Consider the following 26,566-nt stretch of genomic DNA (forward strand, 5'->3'; position numbering starts at 1 on the left):
CCAGTGAGAAGAAACATCATAACTGTAAGCTCCTAGCACCCAACCCTTAAGGTTGATGATTTCAACCTTACCTCACTTCATCTTCATGTGCAATCTCTGGGGAAGATGGTTTTTTTACATTCCTATTTTACAAATGAAGAAACTGAAGCTGAAGGAAGTTAAGTAGCTTCGCCAAGTCACTCCATTAATATATGGTAAGGCAGGTTTTATGTGCAGGATGTCCGATGCCAGATCCTGTGTTGTTTGTATCAACTCCATGAACACCACCCTGTCCACTTATAACCACAGTGTGGGTCCTGAAATTCAGAAGAAAAGGGGTTATTTTTAAAGTTGGGTGGACTTCTTCCCACAAATCTAAGTTGCTTTCTTATTAAACACCAAGTGCGCGCACGCGCAAACACACACACACATATACACACACACACACACACACACAACTATTTTGCACTTTTTAAAGCTGGCATGGCAGTTATCCAAAAAACATGGGAACACGAGAATTCCCTGGTGGTCCAGTGGTTAGGACTCGGTGCTTTCACTGCCGGGGTCCTGAGTTCAATCCCTGGCTGGGGAACTAAGATCCCTCAAGCACACGGTGCAGCCAAAAAATTTTTTTTTAAAAAATGGGAACTTGTTTAAAATTCTACAGTATTTCAAAGAAAGTAAAATTACCCCCCAAAAAGTGTGAGAATTATTCCTCCCAAGCACAGAATTATTTATGTAGCTACCACAAGTTTTAAAACAATGCTGATGTATGGTGCCATTTGTTCCATTAAAAAGAGAGAGAGAGAGAACTCTCCTGACCTTTTCAGGTTGATTGTTCCTTGATTAGTCAATCCAAAGTAAGCATTCCAGGCATTGTTGTACAACAGCTCCATTCTGTATTCCAAAATATTTATATAGTATGACACACTTGAGCTATATTTACTTATGGCAGTTAGGTTTTGAACCACTTTTGGGTACACAGAGAACTGTAATCTAGCCAGCATTCCACTTAGGCTTTTTCAGAACTCTCCACCCCTCCAGCCTCCTCTCAAATGTTTCTGTCATCCCTTTTCCTCTCCTTTCTACCAGCCGCCAGCATTTTCATCCCCATCCAATTGTACTCTAGCTATCAACCACCTTATTTCACTTAGTCTACTTCTTTAATGTGTCTTCTATAGATCTCCCTTCCAATGTGAATAAGAATTCTTTATGCTTTCTTCACACACCTCTCACACTGACTGTCCTGTTTTCCAAAATCTTTACTTAATAATCTCTCCTAACCTCAGGTGAAGGTCATCTGATTTCCTCACTATCTGCCATCCCTCTTCATGGTTGACTGTAGACCTAAAGGATCCTCCCCAATTGCTTTAGAATCAGGATCCATGTCTTCTTTCATACCCAGTCCTCCATCAACATCCTTGGCTCTTCCTCTGCACTTGGGAAGATCCATACCTATTGATGACCCTGTCAGGACAATGGCCTCCCTCCTCCATAATCCCATAATCTGTCTTCACTCCATCTCAACCACCTTTCAATATAGTCAAACCTTAGCTTTCTTTTATTTTTTAAAATCAATTATTTATTTATTTTTGCTGCATTGGGTCTGCATTGCTCTGCGTAGGCTTTCTCTAGTTGTGGCAAGTGGAGGTTACTCTTCGTTGTGGTGCACGGGCTTCTCATTGCAGTGGCTTCTCTAGTTGTGGAGCACGGGTTCTAGGCACATGGGCTTCAGTAGTTGCAGCATGCAGGCTCAGTAGTTGCGGCACACAGGCTCTAGGGCATGTGGGCTTCAGTAGTTGTGGTGTGTGGGCTCAGTAGTTGCAGCACGTGGACTCTAGGGCATGTGGGCTTCAGTAGTTGTGGCTCGCAGGCTCTAGAGCACAGGTTCTAGAGTGCAGGCTCAGTAGTTGTGGTGCACGAGCTTAGTTTCTCCACGGCATGTGGGATCTTCCTGGACCAGGGATTGAACCCATGTCCTCTGCTTTGGCAGGAGGATTCTTAACCACTGTACCAGCAGGGAAGTCCCAAACCTTAGCTTTCTTTATCATTCATACTACCCCATTTCTAAGCTCTTAAACTGAAATTTAATTCACCCTTTAAGACTATAACCTGCCATCTCCCCAACTTTCCTATTCTTTCAACCACTGCCCTTTGATCTTCATAATGGCCCCAAATCCCATAATCTATTTCAGTTCAGCTTGATTTGCTTTCCTATCCAGCCTTGTCCAACAGTCAGATAATTCACTACCTCCCTAGAATCTCTGCCCTTTGGTCTCCTACCCTTCCCACTTTGTCAGTCACTATCTCTCTTTCCCCTTGTTTACCAAACTATCTCTGTCTATTGCCTCCATTTCTTCACCTACTTACTCCTTAATTCTATAAAATCTGGCTTCAATACAAATTGTTATGCTGGTGCTACTTTCTTCCCATTTCTCTGGAGTTCATCTAACCAACTCATCACCAAATTGAGACTTTTGCTCATTTTTCATATCCTTGTTCATTCTACAGCATTTGACATTGTTGGCTGGGTAAATATCTCTTCCTTCTAGTTCTAGCTCTCTCTCCTCTTCTGAGACATGATGTTATCCTGCTTCCCTTCCTCCTTCTACCTGCACCTTATATGTCTTCTTCTGAGCCCTTCTCCTCTTCCCCTCACTCTGCAAAGCTTGGTGTTTCTCTAGATGTATCTTCATGTTATTTTCACCCTATTTCTTCATATATGGATCTAATCTATCCTTCATTTCCTCATGCAGTAAGACTTCAAGTTTTGCCTCTTTCTAGAACAGGTTCTGGCACATAGTAAGTCTTCAATAGTGATGAGATGAATTAAATGTGAGAACATGAGCAAACCAATCAATCTCTCTGGATCTCAGTTTCATGGTGTTGTTATGTGAACTGAATGTTACAATATATAAAAAAACTTATCTAGGGGCTAGAAAATAACAGGCATAAGGATACAAGATTAATATACAGAATTTTGTTGCATTTATTTACACTAACAATGAAATATCAGAAAGAGGAAGTAAAAAAAAATTCTGCTTCAAATCACATAAAAAAAAAAAAACCTAGGAATAAACCTAACCAAGGAGGTGAAAGACCTATACACTGAAAACTATAAAATATTGATAAAGGAAATTGAAGATGATTCAAAGAAATGAAAAGATAGCCCATGCTCTTGAATTAGAAGAATTAATATTGTTAAAATGGCCATACTACCCAAAGCAATCTACAGATTTAATGCAATCCCTATGAAAATATTCATGACATTTTTCACAGAACTAGAACAAATAATCTGAAAATTTATATGGAAGCAGAAAAGACCCAGAATTGCCAAAGTAGTCTTGAGGAAAAAGAACAAAGCTGGAAGCATAAACCAACCAGACTTCAGACGATACTGCAAAGCTACAGTAATCAAAACAGCGTGGTATTGGCACAAAAACAGACATATAGATCAATGGAACAGAATAGAGAGCCCAGAAATAAACCCATACACCTACACTCAATTAACATACAACAAAGGAGGCAGAAATATACAATGGAGAAAAGACAGTCTCTTCAGCAAGTGGTGTTGTGAAGGACAGCCTCATGTAAATCAAATGAAATTAGGACACTCCCTCACACCATATACAAAGATAAACTCTAAACGGTTTAAAGACATAAATATAGGACATGACACCATAAAACTCCTAGAGAGAACACAGGCAAAACATTTTCAGGCATAAATCGCAGCAATATTTTCTTCTCCCCAGGCAAAAAAAAAAAAAAAAAAGAAAGCAAAAATAAACAAAAGAGACCTAATCAAACTTAAAAGCTTTTTCACAGCAAAGGAAACCATCAGCAAAATGAAAGGACAGCCTACAGAAGGGGAGAAAATATTTCCAAATGATGCAACCAGCAATGGCTTAATTTCCAAAATATACAAACAGCTCATACAACTCAATATCCAAAAAACAAACAACCCAATAAAAAAATGGGCAGAAGACCTAAATAGACATTTCTCCAAAGAAGACATACAGATGGCCAACAAGCACATGAAAATATGTTCAACATTGCTAATTATTAGAGAAATGTAAATCAAAACCACAATGAGGGCCTTCCCTGGTGGCACAGTGGTTAAGAATCCACCTGCCAATGCAGGCACACGGGTTCTATCCCTGATCCGGGAAGATCCCACATGCTGCAGAGCAACTAAGCCCATGCACCACAACTACTGATCCTGTGTTCTAGAGCCCATGAGTCACAACTACTGAGCCTGTGTGCCACAACTACCTAAGCCCATGCACCTAGAGCCCGTGCTCCAAAACAAACAGAAGCCTTCACAATGAGAAGCCCACACACCTAATTGGAATTCTGGCTAGATTACAGTTCTCTGTGTACCCAAAAGTGGTTCAAAACCTAACTGCCATAAGTAATAAATGCTGGAGAGGGTGTGGAGAAAAGGGAACCCTCCTACACTGTTTGTGGGAATGTAAATTGGTGCAGCCATTATGGAAAACAACATGGAGGTTCCTTAAAAAACTAAAGACAGAGCTACCATATGATCCAGCCATCCCACTCCTGGTCACATATCTGGAAAAGATGAAAACTCTAATTTGAAAAGTTACTTGCACCCCAATGTTCACAGCAGCACTATTTACAATAGCCAAGACATGGAAGCAACCCAAATGCCCATTAACAGATGACTGGCTTAAGAAGATGTGGTATATATATGCAATGGAATATTATTCAGCCATAAAAAAGAATGAAATATTGCCATCTGCAGCAACAAGGATAGACCTAGAGAATATCATACTAAGTGAAGTAAGTCGTACAGAGAAAGATAAATATTATATGATATCACTTATATGTGGAATCTAAAAATAATACAAATGAATCATATACAAAATAGAAACAGACTTACAGACATAGAAAACAACTTTATGGTTACCAAAGGGGCATGCAGAAGGATAAATTAGGAGTATGGGATTAACAGATACAAACTACTATACACAAAATAATAATAAAGAAGATTTACTGTGTAACACAAGGAACAATATTCAATATCCTGTAATAACCTGTAATGGAAAATAATCTGGGAAAAAAATATATATGTAACTGAATCACTTTGTTGTATACCTGAAACTGACAGAATGTTGTAAATCGAGTAACTTCAATTTAAAAAAAAAGAAAAATTTAAAAAGAAAATAATAGGCATATAGTATAATATAAACAGCTAATGTGTTCTCTATTTCCCATGTAAATGACTCCCAGACCTAAATCTGTAAATTATACTCACACCAGAACTCCAGATGCAAATGTACATATCTCCTTTGATAGCCAGGTGGCCCGTCGATCTCAACAATTTGAAACTACCCCATCTTCTATTCCAAACTAGTTCCTCTTCTTCTCTTCCCTATTTCTATAATAATGCTACCATCTCCCAGTTACTGAAGCTTCAAACCAAAGAAATCATCTTTAATTCTTTTACTTCCCATATCCTACTACCAAGTCCAAAAACTATTTCCACAATGTCCTTCAATGTTCTTTCTATTCCCACTGCCAAGTCTCTCACAAGACCTGTACTGGCTCTTGTTGAAAGCTCCACAATAGCTTCTTTAGTAGTCTATTCACCTTCATTCTTCCCACTTCAATCCCAAAAAGTCCACTTTCCTATAAAAATCCCTAATCACCCCATTTCCCTGTTCAAAAGTCTATAATAGATCCCTCATGCTTACCAAATGAAGCAGACTCATTAGCCTGGCAAACAGAGCCTTGCACATATGACCAAACTTGTTACTAAATATTTTTTTAATGCACCCTACGTTTCTCACCTTTATGTCTTTACTCATGCGCTTCCTTTTGCCTATAGGGCTTTCATCCCCGACTATAGCTGCTGAAATCTGACCAGCCTTCAAAATGTGGCTCAGATCTTTTGGGAAGTCTTCCCTGATCTTTTGAGTTGGATTTGATGGTTCTTTTTTCAGTACTTCCTCAATGGTTTTATTTTTGTGACTATTACTTTATTCTATTGTAATTAAGGGCTTATATATCTTCCTTTTCTGCTATGTAATAAGCTCCTTGAAGACAGGGATCATGCCTTATTTTTATATCTCACAAAAAACTAGCAAAATTCTAGCTTAGCCATAAAAAAGAATGAAATAATGCCATTTGCAGCAACATGGATGGACTTGGTGATTATCATACTAAGTAAAGTAAGTCAGACAGAGAAAAACAAATATCATATGATATCACTTATATGTGGAATCTAAAATAAAAAAGATACAGACTTATATACAAGACAGAAATAGACCCACAGACATAGAAAACTTATGGTTACCAAAGGGGAAAGTTGGTGGGGGAGGGAGTTTGGGATTAACATGTATTATACACTCCAATATAGAAAACAGATAACCAACAAGGACCTTCTGTACAGCACAGGGAACTATACTCAATATTTTGTAATAAGCTATAAGGAAAAAGAATATATATATATATATATATATATATACACACACACATACATCTGAATCACTGTGCTTTACACCTGAAACTAACACAACATTGTAAATCAACTATACTCCAATTTAAAAAAAAAGAAATGCCTGTCTTTAAATATCTATTAAATTCACATGTATATACCTTTAAGAAATCACACATTGGAATTTAATATTTTTGAAACTGAATATTATGATCATTTCTGTATAGACAAAATGTAGCTTTCATGGCTTCTTGGTGACATAGCTCTTAGGAATTGGCAGAAAGGCCTTAAAAGACAGATATTTATCATAGCTGTGAGATTTCTTCTCCGTCTCACTCTGGCCTTGCACTCAAATTATAGTGATGGCTGAGCTTATAGGTTAAATTATCAATTTAGAGAAAAATAATTGTTTTAATCTTCTTTCCCGGTTAAAAAGACAAGAAAATATTCACCCCTCTGAAGAGCCTAATGTATGGAGAGATGAAGAATGTGTCAATTCAGAAACAGCAATAGCAGGGATAATCTATCAAGGCTTCAGAATGCTTCATAAAACCCACCACGGACTTAGTCCTTGCGGTTAGCAAATCCCAGAAGCTACATGATGCAGCAGAAGGGCTTTAGACTTATCCCAGATCAGCCACTGATAGGCTATGAGACCTTGTCAAAGTCACTGCTTGTTTTTGGCCTCAATTTCCCCATCTATAAAATAAGGAGGTTAACACACTGGGTAATCTCCAAGGTTCTTTCCATCCCAGACTTTCTCTGCCCCTGAGGGATAAGATGCCTCTTCTCTGCAGCCATCTGAAACAATACAGCAAAGGAGCAAAGAATCTGAGCACTAGAGTCACATCTAGCAGGGATCTAAATCCTGCCTTGGCACCTCCATCTGTGAACATCAAGGAAAATACACAACCTCTCTGTTCCCAGTTTCATCATCTGTAGGAAGGCTATGATGGTAATAATAGTAACTATTGGGGAATTCCCCGGTGGTCCAGTGGTTAGGACTCTGTGCTTTCACTGCTGAGGGCACAGGTTCCATCCCTGGTCAGGGAACTAAGATCCCACAAGCTGTGCGGCACAGCCAAATAATAATAATAAAAATAATAGTAACTCTTTCATAGGTTATTTTAAGGATTAAAAGAGATGTGTAAATTGCTTAGCACAATGTCTGGCACATGGCAAGTGTTTGATGAATTTAGTGACTGTTAAGTTAAATGGGGTCTATTTTCAAAAGTAGTAAATGTATCCTGAGAACACGAAGTGAACCACCTTCCACAGGTATATGCCCAAGCATGTCCTCAGGCAGCCAGGAAGTGGCCCTGAACTCCTGAAGGCAGAGGTTATAAACTGGTAGCCTACAAGTATTTGCCCCACAAGTATATTTTCTTGATATAAATAGTGCTGTTGTTGTCATTATTTAATGGAATTAGTTGCCAACATTTAAAAATCAGGTTTTCTCATTTCTGGCTTCTTTTGAAAAATTGAAGTATCTGGCAATAGTGAACTTTCATTCCTGCACAGTTTCTATAACTAGAGCTTCTCCCTATTGTTCTCCACCCAGCCTGTTCCACTCATTTATACTAGATGCCTCACCCCTCTAGGCAGTTCAGTTTTGATCCCTGTCCTAGGGGATGAGGACAGCTGTTCATCTCCATTAAAGAAAGCTCACACTTTTCCCACCACATGCAGAAAGTCTAAGAAAGAACCAACACACAGAGAGAAGTGGAGCTGAAACATGAAGTCAGAGGGAGCCCTAATTACATAATTTGATCCCTAGATTCAGCTCTTCCTGAAATCCATTCATCCTTAGACTTCCCAGTTAAATGAGTCACTGAATTCCCTTTTTTAACTGAGGTAGCTTTATTTGGGTTTTTGTCCCTTGCAACCAAGAGACATAACCAATTCCATGACTAGGGTGGCCAACTCATCTTTGTTTCTCACTGGAAGTCCCACATCCCTGGAAACCTCTCAGTTTCAGGCAAACTGGGATGGCTGATCAACCTATTCATGGCAGAGTTATGATTCAAAATCATTCAAAGTTGTTATCAAAGCCTATGCTCTCTACCTCTTCACATTTCTTTCCATTCCAAAATTCACTATTATATTATCAAAAAATGGACCAGATCTTTATTTCTAATACCATTCTCCTACAAAATGAACCATGGCTCCTTGGAGAAATGGCCGATTCTAAGGCTGGAGCAGACAATATACAAGATAGCCTGGAGCATCTTGTAGTACTAGAAAGCAAGGAAGTGCTCAAAAACCAAAAATGATGGGCACATATCAAAGAGACACAGGAATCAACTGAAAGAGTTCCCAATGGCCAAATCTGGAACAGTTTGAGCAACAAAATAAATAACAAAGTATTTTATTATAACCCAAAGTATAAAATAAATATTAATGCGTTCATACTGATATAAATAAATGATTGAATTAATAAATAAGAAGAGACAGGGGGTGTGGGTTCGATCCCTGGTTGGGGAACTAAGATCCCACATGGTGTGCGGTGCAGCCAAAAGAAAAAAAGAAGAAGAGACAGATCTTTGCAGAAGAATTCATGATGATACTCCCCCTTCCAAGAGGTGAAACTTAATTTTCCACCCCATTACTCCCTTGAGAGTAGGTTGGCCATAGTGACTGGCTTCCAAAAAGTAGAGTATGGAAAAGGAGGAAAAAGTAACTTTGCAGTAGAGAAACCTGACCACCTTGGCAACGTTAACAACATGATGAGTCATGCTGATAGTATGTAACCTTGATATGATGTAAAAAGAATGGCACTACACCTCCGTGGTCTTCTTCCACAAAACCCTTGTCTAACCATGAGAAAAATATTGAAGAAATCCAAATTGAGGGACATTCTACAAAAAAACCTGACTAGCACTTCTAAAACTGTCAATGCCATCAAAGACAAGAAAAGTCTGAGAAACTGTCACAGACCAGAGGAGGCTAGGGAGACATATTAACTAAACATAATGTGATATCCTAGGTGGGATCCCAGAACAAAGAAAAGGACATTAGAGAAAAAAAATTGGTGAAATTTGAATGAAGTATTAAGCTTAGTTAATAATAATGTACCAATGTTTATTTCTAACTTGTGACAAATGTACATAGTGAAATGAGATGTTAACAGTAGAGGATACTGATACCAAGCAGGGCCCTGTGGGGCTCCTGGGCACAAAGTCTTTCTGTGTCCCCCATTTCTTTGATTATGGGAAACAGCCTTCATTCAGCCCCCATGACTTTCCCTGAATTCCAATGGGCAGATCCAAGCAGTTGTTAATTAGGGAAGGGAGGGGATGCCAGACCAGGGAGAAACAAACAGTTGAGAGCAGCCCTGGGGCAAGGTCCTGTTTCCCCAACAACAGATACACAACAATATCTTTGAGCTATTTTGAAGATACTGAAACCCCCTCCAGGTGGGAAAAGTTAACAATTAACGATGGTTTGCTGCACACAAGCATGCAGACCCCCGACCAGTTGGACCTGAAGGTTGATGCTGTTGACTCCTACTTACCTCACCACCACCCATCAGAAGAATGTCCATGAGCTGATCATGTCCTCTTTGAACAATGACTATAAAACTTCTCACTATCTTCTCCAAGTGGGGACACATAGTTTTTCGAGGCAGAAGGCTGCTGTGTCCCCATGTGCCTGGCAAAGTAATAAAGCTATCATTTTCTACTTCACCCAAAACTCCGTCTCTGAGATATGATTCAGCACCGGTGTACAGAGAAGTTGAGCTTTCAGCATCAATACTGGGTGAGGTGTATACAGGAGTTTCTGTACTATTTGTGCAACTCTTCTGTAAATCTAAAACGATTAAAAATTTTTAAATTATCTTTAAAATAATAGACCAGTTCATATTCTAAAGGAAAGCCTCACTATGAAGAAAGATATGGCTTCAACCATTTCAAAAACTTAACATAAAAAATACACTTTAGAAAAGATGGATTTTACGTATCTTATACATTTTCTATATAAAGTAACAAGCAGTCTAGTGTCATCTGTCTGGACAACTTTTCCCAGTATAATTGCAAGTTAGTTGTACTGCTGCCAAAATATTGGCTCCCTGTACCCCGATGCCAAAATGAGATACGGAGACAGGGTTTTGGAGGAGAAAGAAAGGGTGGCATTAATCTTTGCCAGGCGAAGAGGGGAACACAGCAGGCTAGTGCCTTAAGAACTGTGCCCACTCCCTGGGGAATAGGGAGAGGTCTTATAGGCGGGTCTTACCGTGGTCAGGGGTATGCAATAAGGATCAGGGCAGTAACAGTCCTGCATTCTTCTTTCTTCTGCAGAGTTTCAAAAGGGTGGGGCTGCTGACAACATTACAGTGTGTGCAGGTCTCAGGTGGACCTTCTCTGGTCCCTTTAATCTTGCCTCAGGTGGTTTCCTGGCTGCTCCTCCCTTGATTAGCAACTGTTCTTGAATCTGCCCTTTGGAACTCAGGGAAGGTCATGGAGGCTGGAGCCTTGCCTACAAGAAATGGGAGATTAAAAAAGCCTCCGTGCCTGGGAACCCCACAGGGACCTGCTCAGCATCAGTACCATAAGACTTGATTGACCTACTTAGAATTTTCGTTCTTCTAATCATTCATTAAACTTACAAACTAAATTAATGCTTGTTCTTACATGTCTTGGCAGAACAAATTAATACTATCTGAACAAATTAATAACCTTGGCTCCTAACTCCTGTGATTTTGGCAGGTTATACTTTCAGTTTCTAAAGGCCATACACAGAAGAGTCCTGAGGTAGGGATCCTACCTATACACATACGGAGTTATTCTTTTTTTTTTTTTAACATCTTTATTGGAGTATAATTGCTTTACAACGGTGTGTTAGTCTGCTTTATAACAAAGTGAATCAGCTATATATATGTATGTATGTATATATATATTCCCATATCTCCTCCCTCTTGCGTCTCTCTCCCACCCTCCCTATCCCACCCCTCTAGGTGGTCACAAAGCACCGAGCTGATCTCCCTGTGCTATGTGGCTGCTTCCCACTAGCTATCTATTTTACATTTGGTAGTGTATATATGTCCATGCCACTCTCTCACAGAGTTATTCTGAACGAGTGTTAGAAGAATACCCTAGAGGAAGAGCAGACCTCATCATACATTCTTGTCAAAGCCATGAGAAGCTGGCCCAGTGCCCTAATAAGAGATTTAGATGGAAACATGAAACACAAATCCTCACAGTATGGAAGCAACTCATTCACTCAACAACACTTTTCTTAACACCTGAGCTAAGAATACAGAAATGAGGGACACTGAAGGGTTTCCATTCTACCTTCAGGGGCAAAATAGCAACATGTTAAATAGGAGGTGTAGAGATGTTAAACGGATGAAATTGAGTTTTTGAAATATGTAATTGGGTATTCAACTAGCACATCAGAAGCAGTGAGTAGTAGGAGTAAATACACATTTCATGAATAAACACTGGTCACATGTCTCCCACTGATTGCCTCTTCTGAGCCCAGCAAAATTTGCAGAAACGATTAGGACACAGTCCATGCCCTCAAGGCACTTGCTGTCTGGTAACTGGGATAAAGGAAGTATACCATTAGTTACAAGCACAAAGTAGAAGTTAATATGTCCCCCAAGAAAAGTACAAAGTGCTCCTGGAGGTCAAAGAGGACGGCATTAAATCTAGTTACAAATAGGGAAGTAGATAGCATTTTGAGATAGGCTTAAATTGTGGTACAAACTAGACAGGTTTGAATGGGGGTATTACAGGCAAATATACAACCTCAGCAAAATCCCTCAAGCTTTCCTCTTTACCTAGGCTATATATGAGTCTTGGGAAATGTGGCTTTATAAAGGAACCAAGAGAGATGCTAAGTCTAGAGGGAAGAGTAGGACAAATCTCCCCTCAGAATGCTTATCAGCTGTAAGGGGGAAAATCACAACTATACTGTGGAGAAATCATATAACACTTTAATCAAATGATCAATATTAACATGCCCAAAGAGGAGCAGACAGATATTACATGACTCCAAATGCCATACGCTGAGAAGGACATATTTCTTTTGTAGTTTTCTAGTCAGACATCTCATCTCCTCATGAAGAAATCTGAATCTAATCTTGAAGAAACATCACACAAATCCAAACTGAGGAATATAATATAAAATAACCGGTCCATGTTCTTCAAATATGTCAATGTCATAAAAGACAAAGAAAGGTGAGGAATTCTTCCAGGTTAAAGGAAACTAAAGAGACAACATGACTAAATACAGTACATGATCTTGGACTGGATCCTGAACTGGAGGGGGGAAATGCTAGAAAAGGACAATGGACAATTGAACTGCATACTGTACATTGTTTAAAGTATTATATCCATGTTAAATTTCCTGAATTTAATAACTCTACTGTAGGAACATAAGAGAACATCCATGTTTTTAGGAAAAATGCACTGAAGATTAAGGGAGTAAATGGGGATGATGTATGCCACCTACCCACAAATGATTCAGAAAAAAATATGTACATATATACAGAAAGAGAGAAAGTGAGTAATAAAACAAATGTAGCAAAATGTTAAAAATTCGTGACTACAAGTAAAGGATATAGGGTCAGGGGAGTTCTTGGCATCATTCTTGCACTTTTCTGTAGTTTGAAATTATTTCAAAATAAAAACTCTTTTAAAAACCCTATAAAACATTAAAGTCAAAATTATTTTCATGCATAAAAGTTTCACAACCAATTTCTTTTAAGATATAAGCTTTTTGGGCTTCCCTGGTGGCGCAGTGGTTGAGAGTCCGCCTGCCGATGCAGGGGACACGGGTTCGTGCCCCAGTCCGGGAAGATCCCACATGCCGCGGGGCGGCTGGGCCGGTAAACCATGGCCACTGAGTTTGCACGTCCGGAGCCTCTGCTCCGCAACGGGAGAGGACACAACAGTGAGAGGCCCGCATACCACAAAAAAAAAAAAAAAAAAAAAAAAGATATAAGCTTTTTACAAAAGTATAAATTACTATTTATAGTACTTGAAACTTTAGGATCTTCTATTTCTCTTAATATTGTCTTATTTAAACATTTCCATGTATCAACTTGGTTACATTTCAATCATTTTTAGTAACTATATATTCACTATGATATAATCATTCTTCTATTGAACATTTCTGTTATCTCCAATTTTCTCAATTACAGTATCACTGCTATGAACATAGCTATAAAAATTATTTCCTTTGGGAATATTTCCTAGGGATTTTAGAATAATTCTGTAGAAGAAGATCAAAAAGAAGACTATACCATTTTAGATGTCAAACTTATATGGATTGAGATCCACTCATACCAGAGGACATTTTCCATACTTTTGAATATGGAGGCAGTTCTGAAAATTACTCATCAACACACTGGTACCATTGCCAGACAACAGCTCTCTCTCACACACACACCATTCACCAAGTCTGAAGAGCAAACAAAAAGAGAAAGAAAAGGATACTCAAGGAGCCAAGTTGACAGACTATCGCTGTGTTGATTTACCACCAACTCGACTGGAAAGCTTTTCTAGTTAACACAAAGCACAGCAGACCAAACTTGCCCATGCTCAGATGCACTGGTTTTAGTCAATATGTCTTATTCTTACAAAACTTCCAAGGTTTTAATATAGAAACTGCTGAGTTTAAAAAAAACCAAAAAAAACCATGTACTTTGACTCTAAATGTGTCTGGGGAGCTTGAGCATCAAACAACTGAAGAATAATCTTGTATGTAATGATAATTATTATGTCAGGCTAAAGACCAACTTCAGTGATGATTGTAAACAAGGAACACCAATTAGCAATTTCATCAGTTAGGATCTGGTCTGTAAAAGGATAAGAAGAGCATGGGACTTTGTGAAAACCCTATTCTGTCTTTAAGGAAGTATGCACATACATACACACTAAGGTGTATCTTTGCTGAGAAATATAAAATGTATGGATACATATAAAATGTAAGTACTTGATTCTTACTAATACACACTAATGAACAAGGGTAAAGTTTTCAAAGAGTTGCCTAGCACAAGGGAATGTTCAGGAGTGATGGAAATGATCTATATCACAGGATCTAAATGATCTATATGGCTTTGAAATTGGTTACATTACATTTGATGAAATTCTCAGACTATTAAGACCTGTAAATTACTCCCTGTAACATATGTCTCAAAAATGCAATAGAGGGACTTCCCTGGTGGCGCAGAGGTTAAGAATCTGCCTGCCAATGCAGGGAACACGGATTCGAGCCCTAGTCTGGGAAGATCCCACATTGCCGCGGAGCAACAAAGCCCGTGAGCCACAACTACTGAGCCTGTGCTCTAGAGCCCATGAGCCACAAATACTGAGCCCACGCACCACAACTACTGAAGCTCATGCACCTAGAGCCCGTGCTCCACAACAAGAGAAGCCACTGCCATGAGAAGCCTGCGCACCTCAACGAAGAGTAGCCCCCGCTCGCCACAACTAGAGAAAGCCCACGCACAGCAACAAAGACCCAACGCAGCCAAAAATAAATAAATAAATTTTTAAAAATGCAATAGAAAGCACACCAAATCAGCAGACCCGCTCTGTCACTAACTAGTTCTATGTGCTTAAGCAAGTCATATAACCTCAGCTTCCTTATCTGAAAAACAAGGGGATTGTGTTTAATCATCTCTTTAACACAATCCCTAAATTCTTTACCAGCTTTAAAAGTCTAACTGACAATTTTTAAAGTTGCAACAAACTTACGGAAATTAATAATCTGATTTAGGACTTTGACAATTTTAACTTTACAAGTTTCAAGTACATTAACACATGAATACATTATCAACATAAACAGAAGTTATGGCCCTTTTCTCATAATCCTAGAGGGGACTTGTCCTGCCAGGTTTCAGTGTGTTCTTCTAGGTTTTTTCATTGCTATTGCTGCAGAGGCAGTATGGCTCTCTGGCTAAGCATGAAGACTGTGGACTCGTGCTGCCAGGTCCACAGCCCAGCAGCACCACTAGCCAAGGTAGACCTTGTTGAAGTCATCCAAAATCCCTGTGCTTCAGTTTCCCCACCTAAAAAGAGCGGCAAAAATGGCAACCATTCATGAGGTTATTGAGAGAATAACACATGATACACATAAAACCCTTAGAACAGAGCCTGGCACCCAGGAATTGTCACTCATTAGTGATAAACTCTTCACTGTTTCATAATAAAATATCTACGCTTGCTTCTTTCAATGCAGTTGAAGAATAAGTAATTGAAACACTTACTGTAACTCAAAGTCACTCAAAACACTACATTAAATACAAAGGCACTCAGGGAAATAGGTCTCTTGGAATACTTAATCATTGGTATTGAGCCAAAAAATTTCTTCAGTATCATTCAGTACACCTTGTAGATGGAAACCAGGCCCATCAAAGTGCTGTTACCGACATTTCAGATTTTTATTTAATATGAAAAGCATTAAATGGGTGAGGGTGGGGTGAAAAATGAAACTCAATAGAGCCACATCCAGTCTTGTCTCTGTAGGTCTGCCCCATCACTGAAAATCACCAAGCAGTCATGATACTTAAGGACCCGAGGATAGCATAAAATGCTGCAACACACAGCCTGATGAATGACCTTTGTATCTAGGCTTAGGGGAGGGGGATACAATGTGCTTACTCTATTATTCACACTGCATTTACTCTGTCAAATGTTTTCATTTCCTAATGCAGAATCCTTTAGTGAAGAAAAAAAGCCTGCCTGGTTGGATTTGAATTTATTATTTCAGTGATACAGAAAGACATGGAGACTAAACTTTCAACTGACACGAGGTAGAATAAAGTACCACGTTTTCTTCCAATCAATTTTTCACCTTTACACACAGTGATAAGCACCTGTGCCAAAGGTTCTTGATTCTATCTACGTGAAAGGGCTCTAACTGACAATCATTTAGTCCACAAGTCAACAGCCTTAAATATCAAAAATGTGAGGACCTGAGTGTGGATTTGCATAGTTCCGGGCTCTGTGGAACTATCTGCTCCCTGTAACAACCCACCCTGCAGAGAGTGCACCCATGCAATGCCCTACTAGAGATGAGAGAGATCAAGAAGGTGGGGAGAAAGGTCTGGACTTGCCCTTTAACCAGACCCAAGCATGTTTCCCTGTCCTTCTTGGCTGAACACCATATCACCATGTTTCCAAGAACAACGGCTGACCTCAGGTAGCAGAGTGAACTATGGCCCTTGTGGTGTGATTTAAAGATCCCTCTGCCCCAAATTTCCTCACTCTCCTTTGAAACTGCCTGATAGCCTGTATTTGAGATTTATTCCTTTAGTTTAATACGCATTGTCTCAGAATGCCAATGTCGTTGGGACAGTTTTTTTTTTTAATTTATTTTTTATTGAAGTATAGTTGAATTACAATGCTGTGCTAATTACTGCTATACAGCAAAGTGACTCAGTTTTATGTAAATATACATTCTTTTTCATATTCTTTTCCATTAAGGCTTATCACAGGGTATTGAATATAGTTCCCTGTGCTATACAGCAGAACCTTGTTGTTTATCCATTCTATATATACCAGTTTGTATCTGCTAATCCCAAACTCCCAATCCAACCCTCTCCCATGTGCCTCCCCCTTGGCAACCATCAGTCTATTCTCAATGTGGGACAGTTTGTTAATGCATTAAGTCATCAATCAGTCATTCCTACTATGGCATGTGTTCATTTCATCCATTCCTTCCTTTCTACCAGCTGGCTGAAATCACCAAATCTAGAGGATGAGAGTTATTGGGTTACACTTTATTGTTCACGTTCTCTTTTATCTTTTGACTCAGGAGAAGAACTTAAAAGGGAGGGAAGGGTGATTTTGGAGAATGGGGCACAGCCATAGAAGGAAGGGGCAGCTGGAGGAGAGCAGGAGAGCCCTGATGCCCCAGGGTGAGGAGAGGAATCCAGCAAGTGAGTTCAAACTCAAAAAGCCCCAATATTTCCCAACTTTGGGACAAGCCTACTTCAGGGAATACTACTTCAGATCTGGGCAATGACCTAGAATTGCATAAACTCTGCTTATCTTTCAAATTAATTCCACTGGGCTTAATGAGGGAGCAATTTTTCTGTGCATAAACTGAATTTTAAATGACCCAATAACCACATGAAGAAAGCATAAGTAAAAATTCTAAATGTACACACATCCCATCATGTACATAACTATAATTTCACTGAGAAATGGAATTCTGAAGTTGCAAGTGACACAGAGAAAATAACCTCATCTGTACATTTCTCCCTCTTCACTGAGGCAAAATGAAGGCTGTGGCAGTCTTCTGTATGATGACGGTGGGTGGGGAAGATGATCTTCCCACACTGGTCTGACCTCCTGTGCTACAATTCATACAGCCATGACCACATCCATATTTGGAATAGAATAAGGACAGGACCTGCCCAGCTGCTATTCTCCTGAGGATGGAATTACTGTCCATCTCTCTTCAAACTTGGGCTAAGCAAATGTGTGAGCCAGCAGCTATGAATTTACTTCAAATAAACTGTTGTTTCTCAAATCTGCCTGGATTGTAAAAATTATCCAGGGTGCTTGTTTAAACCAAGCAGTTCCTCAGAATTCTGATTCAATAGGTCTGGAAAGGATCCAGAAAATTGTGTTTTTCACCAGCACTTCAGATGATTTTTATAATCAGGCAAGTTTTATAAATATTAAGATAAGAAATCTACAATTTCAGAAAGAAAACTAGGAAAAGGGAGAGGCCAGAGGGAGTTGTTTCTCCACTGGGCTTGGGAATACATGCTGCTGTCCCTTTTGGAGGATAAGGTAGATTATTACTTTAGGCCGTATCCACTGCCTACCTTGAGCTGAGAACTTTTCATGATGTAAACAGTACACATGATGTAAACAGTACACACTTTTCATGATGTAAACAGTACATGATGTACACAGTACACAGGAATCCAAGATAAAGAGGGAATTCAACTCTTATGTGTAAAGGCCTATTAATACCCACAAACTCAATATATACAATGAAACCTACAATGAAACCCTAGTGTCATGCAACTATTCTTCCACGTACTGGTGGTAAAGTCATAGCTCCACTGCCACCACCAAAAAAAAAAAAAAACAAAGATGCATCTCAATACCATAATGGTGCAGCCAGAGTTCTATATAACAGAATACAGCTGGCTAATACAGCAAGTTAGAATGTGGGTACTACTAGAGATAGTTTGAAACAACCCTCAAATGGAACACAGTTTTTCACAAGAATTCCTCTACCACAGAACTGCAATAGAAACCCCATTTGGCAGCTTCACAAACACATGGCCTAGGCCTGAAGAGAACACAAGAGGATAAAAATAGTAATTATATGGAGTGGGAGAACTATAAGTGAAATCTTTCTATATTTATTTCCCTCATTGTTATTTTAATGTAGATGTGATAAATAAGAAATTAACAATTGTTGATGCGTTACTATTTATATTCTCTAATCACTATTAATAAATCACTATTTTGTCAAAAAGCAAATTTAAATATTCCTTAATGACAACTGAGTCAGTATTAACTGCTTCTATTGATGGAGATATTATACTTTACCAACATACTTCTTGGTCAAAAACTTCATTTGCAGACATAGAAATAACATGAGGCATTGAGAGTCACATCCCAATTTCAGGCAAAGTATTTAATATAGTATGAAAACAGAATTAAATGTTTATTTATTTTAATAAATCAGAATGCACTAGGCATTCTGAAAAACATAAAATATGCAACAGAAGTCTCTGAGGCAGAAGGAAGGGAGAGGTTAAATCTGAGCAGGTGAAGATGCAAGAGAGAGAAGTGGGCAGGACCTGCTATGTGGGAATTTACTGGTGCCAGTGGCCAGGGTCTTTGCTGCCGTCTTCACTACCTCAGCCTGGGGGGCCTGGGCCTCCAGAAAGTGCACTGTGGTTAGTCCCAGGCACCTTCTCCCAAGGACAGCAGAGCTCTGTGGCAGAATGTACAAATGGAACACCCCCACCCCCACCCCCCACCCACTGCCCTGATCTGGACCTCATGATCCTTTCACATTTTGACAGAGAGAGAAGGAAAGTAGTGACTAAAGGCGGGGCAGGGAGAATTATCACAAAGAGGATCCCAGGCTTCTGAAAAAATAGTCTGGGGGCTGAGAATGGGTGGAAACAACTGTTATCAGAGGGAGGGGCTAGAGACCAGCCCTGTGTCAGTGGGGAGAATCATGACCAAGAGAGGGAAATGGCAGAGAAAGGAAAAGATATAGACCCCAAAGAAAAACTGTGAGGACTTGCAGCCTTGCTGCTCTGCAGACAGAGAGACAGATGCTGCTGCCTGAGGGTTCTCAGTGAGGCTGTTCTCAGCCTGGCTGAGCTCATGCTATCCTGTCTGGCATGTCTCATGAGGATTTTCTTGAATGACCACAGTTGACTATCAAAGGATCTTAGCTCCCAGAGCATTTGTTAATGGTGATATATCTGTCCAAAAGACAGGTGCTCGAGTCCAGGCCAATGGGAAAAACTGAACTTACACATTTCTTTCAAAGTTTAAAAATATGACATTTGAAATCTGTACTGAAATCCAAGATGACTTTTTTTTTAACTTAATTTTCCAAGGAATGGCAGGGATCCTAGATGACAACTTTTCTCATTAATATTTTCACTAAAAGAATTAAGTTGGAAACAATTAGGAATTTCTCTTTTTATACTTTGGTTTGAGGTTTGATGTTCTCCTTATTTTGAGGATAATTATTGGGTTTTACCTTTACACCTAATGAAAAGAACAAGATCTATTTTAATTCTAGAATCTACCCTTACCCAAGAGTCAGTCAGATTTGTCCAAACCCTCGACCAGAATACATCCTTCAAGTCTTAAATGAGAGACTCTTGACATTTTGGCGTAAGGTTATCACTGATATCACACCTTAGCCCAAATACCACCTCCCCTGGCTGTATTTCCCTAGAGTTGCCTTAGTATGGTAGGCAGTAGTTTTAGAAATGGAGGCACTGTAGAAGAATTCTAGAAACTAGAAAATCTAGATAAGTGGTTAATATTTGAGGAGATAAGCAGAATCTAAGTCCATAAACTTGAAAATGTAGAATGCTTTCATGTTGTTACACATTATAAAACAACAGCTCTCATATACTGAATGCTTACGTTGTGCTAAGCCTAACTCTGTAAGTATTCTAAGTGCTTCATCCCCCGATTCCCATAACCACCTGTAAACTTCATAGTGTCACCCTGTCTTACACTTAAGGAAACAAAGGCCTAGAGAGACCAGATCAAGGCCCAAGGCCACAGAGCTAGTAAGTGGCAGAATCAGGATTTGAATCCCCTTGACACCAGAGCCTACTTGCTCAGCAACGAACCCTGCCCCATCAGTGTGAAACACTAGACACTCCAGGATTGTCTCTTCCAGTACGCTTCCCAGCCAGCATCTGCGCCCCAACTCCTCTGCTCTGAATTGCATCCCGCCCTTTGTGTTTTCAAAACCCTTTATCAGTTGTGTCCCAATAGGGACTGAACATTCCTTGAAGACAAGGTCCATGGCTTATTATCTTTATAGCCCCAGCACCTACCAGGGAGGCTGAGAGAGAGTAAGGGCTTACAGGATGTTGAAATAAGAGGTATCTAGGGAAGATGCCAGAATTAAACATTTATTATTCTCAGGTAAAATCTAATATTTATAATTTCATTTTACAATAATTGGCATTACTACAATTATTCTTTTTTATAATATAATATTGATAGTTTATATATAGGTATACCTCATTTCATTGTGCTTCATTTTATTCTACTTTGCAGATACCACGTTTTTCACAAGTTGAAGATTTGTGGCAACCCTGCATTGTCGGATGATGGTTGCATTTTTTAGCAATAAAGTTTTGTGGGGTTTTTTTTGGCTGCATTGGGTCTTCATTGCTGTGCACGGGCTTTCTCTAGTTGCAGCGAGCAGGGGCTACTCTTCGTTGCGGTGCGCAGGCTCTAGGTGCGCAGGCTTCAGTAGTTGCAGCACACGGGTGTCAGTAGTTGTGGCGCATGGGCTCAGTAGTTGTGGTATGCAGGCTCTAGAACGCTTGGGCTTCCGTAGTTGCAGCACACGGGCTTCAGTAGTTGTGGCTCACGGGCTCTAGAGTGCAGGCTCGGCAGGTGTAGCGCACGGGCTTAGTTGCTCCACAGCATGTGGGGTCTTACCAGAGCAGGGATTGAACCCATGTCCCCTGCTTTGGCAGGTGGATTCTTAACCACTGTGCCACCAGGGAAGTCCCAGCAGTAAAGTATTTTTTAATTAAGGTGTGTACATTGTATTTTTAGACATAATACTATTGCACACTTAATAGACTATAGCGTAAACATAACTTTTGCGTATATATACTGCAAAAGCAAAAAATTCGTGTAACTGAGATATTTACTTTATTGTGGTGGTCTGGAACTGAACCTGAAATATCTCTGAGGTATGTCTGTAGATGAGTTGATTCTATTTTCAAGTAATTCTGCTAGAGCTTTACAGCTGAGGTAGGCAGCTGTAATATTTAAGGCATCAACAGTGTCCAAATGAAAGAATAAAAGAGAAGGATACATTGTATATTAAATAAAGTGGAACCAAATGCTAATTGTTGACTAAGGATGAAGGCCAAGATGTTACCGCCCACAGTGAATACTTTGAGAGCTCCCATTTTCATAGTCAGTGCTCTCCTTCCCCAACAGGAACACACTGTAATGTGCTTGCACACATCCCCCTGAAGGGAAGAGTCCCTGTCACCTCCTCTCTTCCACATTCCCTGTAACACTGGGCTTTCTCTTTCTGAAAGTACTCTTAGCCCTTAATTTCAGGAAGTTCCTAGCAAAACAGTCATAACATATAGAAAATGTGTGCTGGTGGAGACTCCCTAGGAACACAAAGAAGTTAGGAGCCTGGCTCCTGAGCAGGAGAGTAGGATAGCACAATGATAAATCTTGGCCCTACTGGCTGTTGATCTTGAACAAGTGACTTAACTTTTCTAGGTCTCAGTTTCCTCCTACGTAAAATGGAGGTGAAACTGCTCCTAATTCATAAGGCTGTTGGGAGAACTGGTGAGAAATGTAGGTAAAACACTTCCCGCATTAGCTGGCACGTGGTAAGGACTCAGTAGGTGTCAGCTATTGCAGCCGATGGGGATTGCTGAGTGATAGCAGCCATGTCCCACAGGAGAACTGGCCTGTGGGCCACCTCTGGCACAGGTGCCAGCACTGGGGAATCTTGGTCCTCAACTGAGCCCTGCAATAACATGTCAGGGGGGGTCCATGCAGTACAGTCCACCTGGGTGCAAGTGATCAGTTTTTAGCTGTGTGACTTGGGACAGTTGCTTAACCTCACTGTAGCTCAGTTTGCACATGTGTAAAGTAGTGATAATAATAGTACCTGACCCATACATTATTGCGAGGATTAAGTGAACGTGTGTGTGTGTGTGTGTGTGTGTGTGTGTGTGAATGAATTTATACACAAACATATATGAACAGGTCTGGCACATAACTGTATAAATTAGCTTCAGCCTTCACTTGCTACCCAACACCTCTGTGTTGAAGTAGACAGATAAATGACATTCTATGTGGTCACTGAGGGAAATTTAAAATATCTTGTTATATTTTTCAAGTAATCTGAGAAATACTTTGCTCTGTATGTCTTTTGGAAGAAGTTGGAGACCAGCATATTGATAAGTCCCTTTCTGGTTTTAAAATATTTATTATTAAACTGAAAAAGCCTTGAGCAGTATGTGACAATGCACAAGAATTCATAGTCTTCCTATAAAAGTCTGATTCTCCTGCCCCTAAGTGTTTCAGAGACAGTGAAAGGGAAAGATCTAGCTTAGGAGAACTGTTTTGTCAAGTAAAAATGGTCTCAAAAGTGTTTACAATTCTCATTTGATTATTCTCACTGTTGAAAAACAGTGGAAATGATTATAAGGACTTTAAATAAAACTTTCATTTTATGCAAAGGAAATGGTACAAGCTACACACTAAATTGTTCTCTAGTTTCTGAATTAAGTCAAGTAAAGTAAGGAAGCATCCAAGATAAGGCTGAAACACACCCTTCCTACTGGTGATCTGCCACCCCCGATAAAAAACTGTAATTGAAGCCAATCCTGGGCAAAGCAAGGTCCTGGCCAAACGTTCCATGTCTTTCTACAAATATTCACAGCAGGGTTGTACCAAGACATTTCTGCACTGTAGTGCTTTCTTGGTCAGTAAGTATTTCTCTCTCTCTCTCTCTTTCTCTCCCCCTTTGTCTCTCTGTCTCTGTCTCTCACTCTCTGTGTCTCTCTGTCTCTATCTCCCTCCCTCTCAAACACACACAGCGTCAGTCACAGTGATGGTTTGGAGTGAAGATAAGAAAGAGAAGATTGAACAGCTTTTCATACAATTGACATGCAGAGGCCTGCTGTAAGTACCTAGATACCCAGCAGTAACCAGTTCTCCTCACCATCCCTCCCTGGCCAGTTTCCAGACATGAAGGAAACAACCCCTTCAAAAGATTATGTCAAAGACAGCCACAAAAAGAAAGGGAGGAAGGGAGGGAGGGAGGAAGGGAGGGAGGAAGGGAGGAAGGGAGGAAGGGAGGAAGGGAGGGAGGGAGGAAGGGAGGAAGGGAGGAAGGGAGGGAGGGAGGAAGGAAGGGAGGAAGGAAGGAAGGGAGGGAGGAAGCCACAATGTCCACCCAATCCTGCACGTTCCAGAATTCTTCAGAGTACAGTTGACCCTTGAAGAACACAGGTTTGAAATGCATGGGCCCACTTATATACGGATTTTTAATAGTAGTAAATACTGCAGTATAACACGATCCACAGTTGGTTCAAACCACAGATCCAGAACCGCTGATACAGAGGAAGTGGACACATATAGGGAGCACCGACTTTAAGTCATACATAGACTTTTTCTTTTTTTTTTTGAAAAGTCCGTTCATAAAACTTTTATTCCACTTACATGAACTTAATACATGTGTTCTTAACAATTATGCTTGGATTGTTCATGAAAATCTCATAAGACATTAAACAAAGCTAGCCATCATCTCAAGTTATTTCCCTGTTAACTATTTTTGCAGCACATGCATGTTAGGCGAGTATCAAAAACAAAACAAAAAACAAAACAAAAAGCTAAAAAATGTTAAATACATGGTTTTTTTGTTTTACTGCTGCGCTTGATATACGTGAAGTAATGAATATCAAGCAATTCATTTTTACTGCATCTTTACTTGTACATTTGTTCTTAGGTTGCCTAAAACATTTAAATACAAATAAAATGAGTGTAGCAAAAATAATGAAAGAAAACAGCAGGTAACTTTACAAGTAATGGAATGTGAACCGCTTCCGCCCTTATCCAGAGTAAATTGGGTCACAACTAAAGGAACACTTCAGTAGCTGTAGTCAGCGGTGTGCACATTGAGACTGAGTATTCCACAGATAACACATGGTTTAACATGTAATATCCATGGGATATCTATTTCTACTATAGCCTTGTAAATGCTCCAAACCTTAAAGTACCCACAGCTACACCTGTGACTAGAACCAATTATCCCTTTTATTCCCCACCAGGACAAACCAATATGTAGTCAGTTTTCTTTGCTTAGACATGGAAGCAGTTTTAACACTGGCCCTTCTGAAGCCAAAATGTACCGAAAGTACTATGCCAAACATTTATAACTTGTATAAAAATTCCACATCCCCATATTGGCCACCTCAAGATGAAAACAGATAACTCCCTAAATGTTAACTGGCTCTGCTCCCCTAATATTAAACATAAAAACCACATGGGAAATATAGAAATTCAAATAGAAGTAACATAAACCTGTCATAAATCATAAACAAAAACTATTTGTGGGACAGCATGGATGACAAACGGTCTACTGTGTCAATTTTAGAACGAGGCAGATGAAAGTTGGAAGGCAGGTTAATTTTCCTCTCCTCCTGCTTCAGCTTTGTCTCCTTGGGTATCCGATGTCCACAATGTCAAGGTGTCTCTCAGTAACTGCATTATTAGTGTGCTGTCTTTGTATGACTCTTCACTTAATGTATCAAGTTCAGCAATGGCTTCATCAAATGCTGTCTTTGCAAGAGAGCAGGCTTTCTCAGGGGAGTTCAGAATCTCATAATAGAACACAGAGAAGTTAAGGGCCAGACCCAATCTGATAGGATGTGTTGGTTGCATTTCCTTTTTGCTGATTTCAAAAGCATCTTGGTATGCTTGCTGTGATTGATCCACAATCCCTTTCTTCTCGTCGCCAGCAACAACCTCAGCCAAATAACGGTAGTAGCCTCCTTTCATTTTCAAATAGAAGACTTTGCTCTCTGCTTGTGAAGCACTGGGGATCAAGAACTTTTCCAAATGAGACAGTACATCATTGCAGATACCTTTTAGCTCGGTCTCAATTTTCTCTGTCTTCTCCAGCCATCTGCTGTTTTTTCTCAGCACCTTCCATCTTTTTCTCAGTACTTGAGACGACACTCCAAGGTGACCTACAGGCTCCTACAACATTTTTATAAGCAACTGAGAGAAGATTCCTCTCCTCATTGGATAATTCAGCTCTTGCTCAGTTACAGACTTCATGCGGGCTGCCACGTCATCATCTCGCTCAGCCTGCTCGGCCACTTTGTCCTTCTGCACCACTCATTTTTATCCATGACTGGGTGTTCTGGCGGGCGCTTCCAGGCCGCCTCGGCTCGCAGCCCGGTGCCCGGGCCCGGCCTGCCCGCCGTGCCGCCATCCGGGTCGGGGAGAGCTAGGTGCCGCTGCCACAGCGCAGGGCGCAGAGGCTGCGCCGAGGAGCGGGCGGGAGAGACAGCCATACACAGACTTTTGATTCCACCAGGAGGGTCCCCCAATTCCACCAGCCCCCTCCCGCCATTGTTGAAGGGTCAACTGTAGCATTTAACAAACCCCGGAAATTTCAAACTGCTAAAATTTTTCTGTTAGTGCTACCCAGATGCATGACTGTTGGGGAGAATACTTGAAGAATCCTAAATTCTACCTCCCCTAATAATGTCCTTTGTCTATCATCCAAATTTGCCCTATGTCAGGATAGCCATTGCTATTCAGCAGCCTATGTAAAATGAGTCCCGGTGCTTAGTCCAGTTCCAGACAACTGATGTGCATGTCACATATCACCTGTACTGGGGACAGCTCTGGACTCAGAGTGTCCCCCTGAGGCTTA

The 26,566-nt window shown here is 40.1% G+C and overlaps 1 long non-coding RNA gene and 1 pseudogene across 2 annotated transcripts in view; both read right to left on the bottom strand.

The window, feature by feature from the left end:
- The window catches only part of LOC307185293, a 170,318-nt gene that overhangs the window by 128,564 nt on the left and 15,188 nt on the right, over positions 1 to 26,566 (bottom strand). The window contains exon 5 of the long non-coding RNA XR_013827947.1: positions 72 to 296. This is a non-coding gene — a long non-coding RNA (uncharacterized lncRNA). The remainder of the gene's footprint in view (positions 1 to 71; positions 297 to 26,566) is intronic.
- On the bottom strand, positions 24,073 to 26,042 carry LOC307185292 (14-3-3 protein zeta/delta-like; annotated as a pseudogene). Its single transcript has one exon. The product of its transcript is annotated as a 14-3-3 protein zeta/delta-like (transcript).

Source organism: Stenella coeruleoalba (assembly GCF_951394435.1).
Source record: "Stenella coeruleoalba genome assembly, chromosome: 4".
Classification (NCBI taxonomy): Eukaryota; Metazoa; Chordata; class Mammalia; order Artiodactyla; family Delphinidae; genus Stenella; species Stenella coeruleoalba.